General features: G+C 41.2%; 1 protein-coding gene across 1 annotated transcript in view; it reads left to right on the top strand.

Moving 5' to 3' along the window:
• Positions 1-9,347: 9,347 nt before the first annotated feature.
• The window catches only part of LOC143804386 (mucin-like protein), a 96,557-nt gene continuing 96,117 nt past the window's right edge, over positions 9,348-9,787 (top strand). The window contains exon 1 of the mRNA XM_077282431.1: positions 9,348-9,686. The gene's annotated coding sequence lies outside the window, so the exon portion shown is untranslated. The remainder of the gene's footprint in view (positions 9,687-9,787) is intronic.

The raw sequence follows: 9,787 nt of genomic DNA, 5'->3' as shown, positions 1-9,787 counted from the left end.
CTGCTTTATCAATTTTACCAAACGTGGACCGGTATAAACGCCCCCCCAAAAGAAATTCATGAATAGCTGGTTTTTGGTCATTCTGCCTCACAAAAATCAGAATAAAAAGCGATCAAAACATGTCACGTGCTCGAAAATGTTACCAATAAAAAAGACAACTCGTCCCGCAAAAAACAAGACCTCACATGACTCTGTGGACCAAAATATGGAAAAATTATAGGTCTCAAAATGTGGAGACGCAAAAACGTTTTTGCTATAAAAAGTGTCTTTTAGTGTGTGACAGCAGCCAATCATAAAAATCCGCTATAAAAAAACGCTACAAAAGTAAATCAAACCCCCCTTCATCACCTCCTTAGTTAGGAAAAAATAATAAATTTAAAAAAATGTTTTTTTTCCATTTTCCCGTTAGGGTTAGGGCTAGGGTTAGGGCTAGGGTTAGGGCTAGGAATAGAGCTAGTGTTAGGGCTAGGGTTAGGGTTAGGGCTAGGGTTAGAGCTATGGTTAGGGCTAGGGTAGGGTTAGGGTTGGGGCTAAAGTTAGGGATAGGGTTGGGGCTAAAGTTAGGGTTGGGGCTAAAGTTAGGGTTAGGGTTGGGGCTAAAGTTAGGGTTAGGGTTGGAGCTAAAGATAGGGTTAGGGTTTGGATTACATTTATGGTTGGGATTAGGGTTGGGATTAGAGTTAGGGGTGTGTCAGGGTTAGGGGTGTGGTTAGGGTTACCGCTGGGATTAGGGTTAGGAGCGTGTTTGGATTAGGGTTTCAGTTAGAATTGGGGAGTTTCCACTGTTTAGGCACATCAGGGGCTCTCCAAACGCGACATGGCATCCGATCTCAATTCCAGCCAATTCTGCGTTGAAAAAGTAAAACAGTGCTCCTTCCCTTCCGAGCTCTCCCGTGCGCCCAAACAGGGGTTTACCCCAACATATGGGGTATCAGTGTACTCAGGACAAATTGGACAACAACTTTTGGGGTCCAAGTTCTCTTGTTACCCTTGGGAAAATAAAAATTTTTTGTGGGAAAAAAAAGACTTTTTATTTTCAACGCTCTGCGTTGTAAACTGTAGTGAAACACTTGGGGGTTCACAGTTCTCACAACACATCTAGATAAGTTCCTTGGGAGGTCTAGTTTCCAATATGGGATCACTTATGGGGGTTTCTACTGTTTGGGTACATCAGGGGCTCTGCAAATGCAACGTGACACCTGCAGACCAATCCATCTATGTCTGCATTCAAAATGGCGCTCCTTCCCTTCCAAGCTCTGCCATGCGCCCAAACGGTGGTTACCCCCAACATATGGGGTATCAGCGTACTCAGGACAAATTGGACAACAACTTTTGGGGTCCAATTTATCCTGTTACCCTTGTGAAAATACAAAACTAGGGACTAAAAATGGTTTTTGTGAAAAAAATATGATTTTTTATTTTTACGGCTCTGCATTATAAACTTCTGTGAAGCACTTGGTGGTTCAAAGTGCTCACCACACATCTAGATAAGTTCCTTAGGGGGCCTACTTTCCAAAATAGTGTCACTTGTGGGGGGTTTCAATGTTTAGGCATATCAGGGGTTCTCCAAACGCAACATTGCGTCCCATCTCAATTCCAGTCAATTTTGCATTGAAAAGTCAAATGGCGCTCCTTCCCTTCCGAGCTCTACCATGCGCCCAAACAGTGGTTTACCCCCACATATGGGGTATCAGCGTACTCAGGACAAATTGCACAACAACTTTTGGGGTCCAATTCCTTCTCTTACCCTTGGAAAAATAAAAAAATGGGGGCGAAAAGATCATTTTTGTGAAAAATATGATTTTTTATTTTTACGGCTCTGCATTATAAACTTCTGTGAAGCACTTGGTGGGTCAAAGTGCTCACCACACATCTAGATAAGTTCCTTAGGGAGTTTACTTTCCAAAATGGTGTCACTTGTGGGGGGTTTCAATGTTTAGGCACATCAGGGGCTCTCCAAACGCAAAATGGCGTCCCATCTCAATTCCAGTCAATTTTGCATTGAAAAGGCAAATGGCGCTCCTTCCCTTCCGAGCTCTGCCATGCGCCCAAACAGTGGTTTACCCCCACATATGGGGTATCAGCGTACTCAGGACAAATTGTACAACTTTTGGGGTCCATTTTCTCCTGTTTCCCTTGGTAAAATAAAAAATTGGGGGTGAAAAGATCATTTTTGTGAAAAAATATGATTTTTTATTTTTACGGCTCTGCATTATAAACTTCTGTGAAGCACTTGGTGGGTCAAAGTGCTCACCACACATCTAGATAAGTTTCTTAGGGGGTTTACTTTCCAAAATGGTGTCACTTGTGGGGGGGTTTCAATGTTTAGGCACATCAGGGGCTCTCCAAACGCAACATGGCGTCCCATCTCAATTCCAGTCAATTTTGCATTGAAAAGTCAAATGGCGCTCCTTCCCTTCCGAGCTCTGCCATGCGCCCAAACAGTGGTTTACCCCCACATATGGGGTATCAGCGTACTCAGGACAAATTGTACAACAACTTTTGGGGTCCATTTTCTCCTGTTACCCTTAGTAAAATAAAACAAATTGGAGCTGAAATTAATTTTGTGTGAAAAAAAGTGAAATGTCCATTTTTATTTAAACATTACAAAAATTCCTGCGAAACACCTGAAGTTTAGGTTAATAAACTTCTTGAATGTGGTTTTGAGCACCTTGAGGGGTGCAGTTTTTAGAATGGTGTCACACCTGGGTATTTTCTATCATATAGACCCCTCAAAATGACTTCAAATGAGATGTGGTCCCTAAAATAATGGTGTTGTAAAAATGAGAAATTGCTGGTCAACTTTTAACCCTTATAAGTCCCTAACAAAAAAAAATGTTGGTTCCAAAATTGTGCTGATGTAAAGTAGACATGTGGCAAATATTACTTATTAAGTATTTTGTGTGAGATATCTCTGTGATTTAAGGGCATAAAAATTCAAAGTTGGAAAATTGTGAAATTTTCTAAATTTTCGCCAATTTTCCATTTTTTTCACAAATAAACGCAAGTTATATCGAATAAATTTTACCACTATCATGAAGTACAATACGTCACGAGAAAACAATGTCAGAATCGCCAAGATCCGTAGAAGCTTTCCAGAGTTATAACCTCATAAAGGGACAGTGGTCAGAATTGTAAAAATTGGCCCGGTCATTAACGTGCAAACCGCCCTCGGAGCTTAAGGGGTTAAAGTTGCCTTTGTTGCTCATACAAGTCTTATATGTCCAGGATGAGTTTCAATTGTCATTCTCTGTACCTCACCATCTGCCCTATTTAAATGTGAAGAGTCCCCCTATGTTAGCATTCTACCAGTATTATAGGTGCTAAAACTTACTTTTCATCACTTACCAACATGTATTGCATCTGCCTTTAACCAATGGATTGCCTGCTTTAAACTAAAGTCCCACCTCTGTGTTATGCAGTTTGGGAGACAGGTGAGAATGTGCAAAGGGGAAAAGACCTGTGCTCACTTCATGCATTCAGTCTCAGTGTCATGTTCACACTTCTCAGCATGTGACCTGAAGTGTGCCTGCAAGGGTTAATGTATCTCTTCTCACTCATTCCAGCTCTCAACCCCTGTTTTACTCTATAAAGTGAGCATAAATCACACCCAGTACATTCAGCATACCCTGATTACTTAAAGCTGCCATTACTCATCAAACACACAGGTTGATGAGTCCCCATGTTACTGCAAGACAATCAAAAGGTCACACATTCTCGTAAAGGCTATTGGATTCTTTTAGAGCATTGAAGGTTTAACTTATTAAAGATGAGGGAATACTTAGCTAATTTAAATGAATTTAAATATCTTGGTCCAGATTAATTACATCCTAGGGTACTGAATGAGTTAGCAGAGGAAATTACAGAACGCCAGAATGTTTGAAAAATCCTGAAGGACAGGAGAAGTCCCTGAAGATTAGAGAAGAACAAATGTTGTCTCTATCTTCAAAAAAGGAAAGAAGCCAGAGCCAGGAAATTACAGGCCAGTGAGCCTTACTTCTATACCAGGAAAGATGTTTGAACAAATTATTAAGCAGCGTGTATGTAAGTACTTGGATAAGAATACAGTAACTATAGCCAGCTTGGGTTTTTAGTAAACAAGTCATGCCAGACTAATGTAATTTCGTTCTATGATGGAATCACTGACTGGGTGGATCAGGGAAATGCCGTAGATATAGTATATCTTGACTCCAGCAAAACTTTTGAATAAGTATCTCATGCTATCCTTATTGAAAAAAATGACTAAGTATGGGATTGTCAAGGCTACGGTTAGGTGGATTCATAAGTGGCTCAGTGATCACACTCAAAGAGTGGTAATAAATGGTTGCACATTCAATTGGAAGAGTGTTTCAAGTGGAGTACCACAAGACTTTGTACTGGCCCCAGTGTGATTCAACATTGTTATAAATGATATAGATAAGGGATTGAAAGTAAACTAATTATATTTGCAGACGATGAAAAGCTAGAAGGGATAGCTAACACCAGAAAAGACAGAGAAAGGATTCAGAAGGATCTAGATAATCTTGAACAATGGGTAGCAACTTATAGAATGGTATTTAACAGGGAGAAATGCAAAATTCTACTTCTGGGCAAGAAAAATAAAAATTGCAGAATGGGAGGAATAAAACTAAGCAACTGCATGTGTGAAAAAGGCTTGGGTATACTAATAGATCATAGACTGCACATGAGTCAACAGTGTGATGCAGCGCAAAAAAGGCAAACACAGTTCCAGGCTGTATTAAGAGAAGTATAGTCTAGATAATGTGAATTAAATATTCCCCTCTACTCCTCCTTGGTCAGGCCTCATCTAGAATACTGTGTCCAGTCCTGGGCACCACATTTGAAAAAATTCATTGAAAAACTGGAGGAAGTTCAGAGAAGAGCTACCAGGATGGTAAGCAGACTGCAAAGTATGTCCTACAGGGAACGATTAAAGGATCAGGGAATGTTTAGCTTGCAAAAAAAAAAGGCAAAGAGGAGACTTAATAGCTGTCTACAAATATCTGAAGGGATGTCACAGTGTAGAGGGATCATCCTTATTCTCATTTGCACATGGAAACATGAAAAGCAATGATGAAACTGAAAGGGACAAGATACAGGTTAGATATTAGAAAAAAAATTGACAGTGAGGGTCATGAATGAGTGGAACAGGCTGCCATGAGAGGTGGTGAGCAGTGATGAGCGAATATACTCATTACTTGAGATTTCTCGAGCATGCTCGGGTGTTCTCCAAGTATTTTTTAGTGCTCGGAGTTTTAGTTTTTCTTGCCGCAGCTGAATGATTTACATCTGTTAGCCAGCATAAGTACATGTGGGGATTCCCTAGCAACCAGGCAACCCCCACATGTACTTATGCTGGCTAACAGATGTAAATCATTCAGCTGCAGCAAGAAAAACTAAAACTCTGAGCACTAAAAAATAGTCGGAGGACACCCGAGCGTGCTCAGGAAATCTCGAGTAACGAGTATATTCGCTCATCACTAGTGGTGAGTTCTCCTTCAATGGAAGTCTTCATACAGAGGCTGGATGGTTTAGAGAATCCTTCATTGAGCAGGGGGTTGGACACGATGACCCTTGATGTCCCTTACAACTCTTACATTCTATGATTCTATGATTTTAAGCTTTAATATAAAAAATACAATGCTTACAATAAATATATAAAAAAGTAAAAATAAAACTATAAACAAATATTTAAAACAGTTATAAAATAAAAAGGAAGAAATGCCTAAACGTTTCCGTCTACAGTTATTGTCTGTTTCCTGAGGGAAGACGTGATTCATGGATCGCATTAGCCCTTAGGCAGCGTCCACATGTGAAAACTTCTCTTTGTGTCACTCAGCTTTTTGTAGTTCTGATCATATTTCCAGGATGACTTAGATTGTCTCCTTCAAAGTTTGATGTATTTGAATGAACAATGAGCCAAGATGTGGAATTTCAAATACCCTGTGTCTTCCCCCCTTCCCTCCTCTCTGTATACAGACAATAGGAAATATTCCTTCTAGTTACAACCATCTGCTAGCTCTGTGAAGTTGCCATTTTTGACACCTTTACTTGCTCCCAGGAGATTCCTCCCTGCTGCCCTACATGCTATGTGCACACGTTGCAGATTTTGATGCGTTTCCGCAGCATTTTTGGACTCACGGAATTGCATCAAATCAGCAGTGTAACATAGTAACATAGTTAGCAAGGCCGAAAAAAGACATTTGTCCATCCAGTTCAGCCTATATTCTGTCAGAATAAATCCCCAGATCTACGTCCTTCCAAAGAACCTAATAACTGTAAGATACAATATTGTTACGCTCCAGGAAGACATCCAGGCCTCTCTTGAACCCCTCGACTGAGTTCACCATCACCACCTCCTCAGGCAAGCAATTCCAGATTCTCACTGCCCTAACAGTAAAGAATCCTCTTCTGTGTTGGTGGAAAAACCTTCTCTCCTCCAGACGCAGAGAATGCCCCCTTGTGAAAGTCATCTTCCTTGGCATAAACAGATCCTCGGAGAGATATTTGCATTGTCCCCTTATATACTTATACATGGTTATTAGATCGCCCCTCAGTTGTCTTTTTTCTAGACTAAATAATCCTAATTTTGCTAATCTCTCTGGGTATTGTAGTTCCCCCATCCCCTTTATTAATTAATTCCATTATATCTTTCCTGAGTACCAGTGTCCAAAACTGTACACAGTAATCCATGTGCGGTCTAACCAGGGATTTGTACAGAGGCAGTATAATGCTCTCATCATGTGTATCCAGACCTCTTTTAATGCACCCCATGATCCTATTTGCCTTGGCAGCCGCTGCCTGGCACTGGCTGCTCCAGGTAAGTTATCATTAACTAGGATCCCTAAGTCCTTCTCCCTGTCAGATTTACCCAGTGGTTTCCCGTTCAGTGTGTAATGGTGATATTGATTCCTTCTTCCCATGTGTATAACCTTACATAACCTTACAATTATCATTGTTAAACCGCATCTGCCACCTCTCGGCCCAAGTTTCCAACTTATCTAGATCCATCTGTAGTGCAGTGCACAACCAATGTTAGTCAATGGGAAATTGAGAATTGGTGTGCCCATGGATTTGCAGCGTTTTCCACAGCATGTCAATTCCTTTTGCGGAACTGAAGCATTTCTGCACCCATTAACTTAATTGAGTCAGGCAAATCCACAGCAAAACCGCAGGTTTAAAAAGATCTGCGGTTTTGCGGTGTAGTTGCGCGCGAGATACGCTGCAGATCGGGAGGAGGAAGAGTGTGTGGGCAGAGACTATGTGTGTGCAGTGAATATGTGCTGGTGTCTGTGTGTATCTGTGTGTATGTGCGGGTGTCTGCAGGGGTCTGTGGGGCTGTGTGTGTGTGCGGGTCTGTATGCAGGCAGGCATCGTCCGATGGGACTACTAGTCCCATCCGGCTATGCCAGCTACAGTGACAGCTAGCCAATGATGGGACAGTAGTACCATCATCCGGCTACTGTTTTCAAGTGTAAAAAAAACCACTAACAGTACACATACTCACCATACAGCTAATCCCCGACGCCCTCGATTACCTGTAAAAAAAATAAAATAATAAACCAACAGTATACTCCCTGTTCCGACATAATCCATTTAATAATGAGTGTCCCATGACGATCTCCCGTGTGTCAGCTGATGTGACAGCTCTATAGGGGAGATCATCGTGGAACAGTCGTTATTAGGGCTCCTTTTCACTTGCGAGAAATACGTGCGAGTCTCGCAGGTTAAAACCAAGCTCTGGCGCTGGCACTTGGGAGCAGAGCATGCGGCTTCATGCATTGCTATGCAGCCGCACGCTCCACTCTGGAGTGCCGGCGCCAGAGCTTGGTTTTAACTTGCGAGACTCACACATATTTCTCGCAAGTGAGAAGGAGCCCTTAAATGGATTACGTCGGAACAGGGAGTATTTGCGTTGGTTTATTATTTTATTTTTATTACAGGAGATCGAGGGCGTCGCATTGATTAGCTGCATAATAAAGATGGCAAACTGTGTAATGTTTTATTTCATTAAAATACTTTATTCTGGCTGTGTTTATTTAACCGCTTAACAACTATATGATAAGTAATGGATAGGTATCTTATTGACGCCTCTCCATTACTAAGTCGGCTTGATGTCACCTTACAATACAAAGGTGACATCAACCCCACAAATATTACCCCATATGCCACCACTACAGGGCAGTGGGAAGAGAGAGGCTAAGTGCCAGTATTAACCAGTAAAGGCTAAATATACAGCTGCAGGTTGATATTCATAGCCTGGGAAGATCCATGGGTATTAACCCCTTTCTAGGCTATAAACATCAGCCCCCAGTCACTGGCTTTCCCTCTCTGGCACAGAAAATTGTGGAGGAGTCCACTCCATTTTTTTTTTCATTTTTTTTTAATTAAACAGATATTGCGTTTAAGGCCTGGTTCACAGTTGTGAGAAACCCGCACGAGTCTCGCACCTCAGTACCCGGCACTGCCGTCGGCACTCGGGACCAGAGTGTGCGGCTGCATGTATTTCTATGCAGCTGAACGCTCTGGTCCGCGTGCCGGCGGCAGTGCCGGGTACTGACGTGCGAGACTCGTGCGAGTTTCTTGCAAGTGTGACCCCGGCTTAACACAGATTTTGTGTGTGCGCGTATTTATTTAACTCTTTATGTACCATTTTATTACGTTTATTACTAAACATCGGGCTTGGTAGGTATTATCTATCTATAGCTATATCTGTCTATCTATAGACCCATTTATCTATCTATCTATAGATCTATCTATAACAAGCCTACCACATCAACGACTCAGTAAACTAACTTTGCCCTGTTCCTTCCTTCCAAATATTATTCTGAATCTGCACCCTACTATTTATCTGTCTCCACACCCTCCATGCACACGATAACGGCACTTGATACTTGACTATTGCACTTAAACACACGGGCTGATGACCGGATCATGCAGCTTTATATGAAAATCCCTATGTATTATAATTGCCAGACCTGAAATAACAAGCACTTTTCACCTATTGTGTCCCACCATTTCCTTGTAGATTGTAAGCTTGCGAGCAAAGACCTCACTCCTAATGTCACTGTTTAAATTGTCTTAACTTGTATTGAATTTATCTGTATATGTCCACGCTTAATTGTAAAGTGCTGCGGAATATGTTGGCGCTATATAAATAAAAAATTAGTATTATAAAAAATTATTATCTGTCTATAGATCTATCTATCTGTGTGTGTGTAAACATTATTTTTTAATGGAGTATGTAAAAGAAGAAATTGGACAAGGAAATTACATTACAATTCTTTCCTTTTTAATTGTTAAATAATATATCTTTATGTAGCTTACAAAAACCCATACAAATCAGCATGAAAAAAACACATGAAAATCCGCATAAAAAACTTGCGGATTTTTAACTGCGTTTTCTGCCAAGAGATGCAGAATCTGAGCAGAAAATTCCACAGGCGAATCTGCAACATGTGCACATACCCTAAGAGCAGACAGATGCTATTTCCTTTGTGTGAAGGCAATATTGTGGATGCATATTAACCAGTTCTATTGACATTATAGCTTACCTTACAATTTCATACTTCCTTCAAACTCAGCTTTATTGCCGCAAGAGATGGATTACAGATGGATCACGCCCCCTGAAGAAGCGGACGAAACGCGCGTCGGGGTAGAGGGACCGGGCACTCTGTTCACACATTGTAAGTATTGCAGTGGGTTTTATTCATCTCCAACCTTGGCATTAAGAGACAAGTCTATCCCAGAGATTTATGAGGGCAAAATGACAATAAATGATATCCGA

Source organism: Ranitomeya variabilis, chromosome 2 (genome assembly GCF_051348905.1).
Source record: "Ranitomeya variabilis isolate aRanVar5 chromosome 2, aRanVar5.hap1, whole genome shotgun sequence".
In the NCBI taxonomy this organism is placed as follows: domain Eukaryota; kingdom Metazoa; phylum Chordata; class Amphibia; order Anura; family Dendrobatidae; genus Ranitomeya; species Ranitomeya variabilis.
The sequence above is the reverse complement of the archived record's forward strand: the minus strand, read 5'-3'. Positions and strand labels throughout refer to the sequence as shown.